The sequence below is a fragment of the Atta colombica genome, unplaced genomic scaffold, assembly GCF_001594045.1.
Source record: "Atta colombica isolate Treedump-2 unplaced genomic scaffold, Acol1.0 scaffold88, whole genome shotgun sequence".
Classification (NCBI taxonomy): domain Eukaryota; kingdom Metazoa; phylum Arthropoda; class Insecta; order Hymenoptera; family Formicidae; genus Atta; species Atta colombica.
Window position 1 is genome coordinate 1135054 of NW_017259581.1, and position 1393 is coordinate 1136446.

Here is a 1393-nt window from a genome sequence, read left to right on the forward strand (position 1 = left end):
ATATAAATTTTACTGAGAATATAAATGTATTAATTAAATTTATTATATTATATAGGACATATTAAAATTTATAATTAAATTTTTAATATTGTATAAAAATGTTATTAAGTTTATTACATAAAAGTACTGTTAAATTTGTTACATATGTAAACGTAAAAAGATCTACTTATATAATTTATAATCTATAGCATCGGAAATTGAACATATATATATTTTATTTTCAATTTGGATATTTGTGTCATGAATGAATTCTCTTACTTTATTATATCAATGCATAATAGTTGATTTGCGGTATATCGCTTGTTGTGAAAGAGCAATTTGTATATCGGATATTTTTGGAGAATAATAGTAGGATATATACATATTCCATAATTTATGCTTTTAATTTTATCGATAGAACCTCCGATGAACTTTGAATTAATTTTAATAAAAAAGTATTTCTAAATTTTGTAAATTAAATATTCGGGAAAATAAAGAGTATAATGAATTTAATGCGAATTCTTTATTTTCATAGAATTTTAATAAATCAATTTTAAAAAATTGATTTTAATACTTTCAAATGAAAGTAAATTTTACGATTATGAAAAGATATATTACAAATTAGAAACTTCAATTAGAAATTAATATCTATCGTTAGAATCAAGATCACAAATTGTGGACTATTCTGTATGTAGCTACAGCTAGACTTCATGCAGCTAGACGATACAACTCTGAATTTCTTACCGCATATCTAAACATATTTGCGAAATGAAATTTCTTCTAGAGAAAAATTTCTCCTCCCGTACTTTCGTATTGTACAAATGTAATAACAGCTCGTCACATATTGCATTATTAGTCAATGCTCGAAATAAAATGATTTGTATATAACTATATAATTATTTTTAGGATTGTGCTTATAAAAGTAAGAGTTTATAATAAAATATGTACGAAAGAAAGACCTGAAAGCTAATGAATTATTATATAACTGTCGAATATGATCAATGTATAAATAAAAGCGATTCTAGCCAAGATATAATATTGTCTCGTTATTCCTTTCATTGATGATTAAAATTATTTACTTCTTGAACTGAGATCGTATTTGGAAATAGTATACAAGGTGGGGCATTTTAATCGCTCCATTTTTAACTTTCAAGTCTTATAACTCAAAAAATACTTCATGAAAAAATATTTTATTTATGCTACAAGAACATGCAATAAAAAATGGGGTCTTATATAAAAAATTCATGTTGACCTGACATTGATAGTATCCCCCTATCCAAAATCCGTTATTTCCACCTTCTTTCTCCCAAGAAAATCTATAACTTTTATATAAAACTTTTTTTGTATCTCTTTTAGTTTCTGAGATATTCGCTTAGGATATTAAAATGCGTCAACCTGTGTATATATATATATA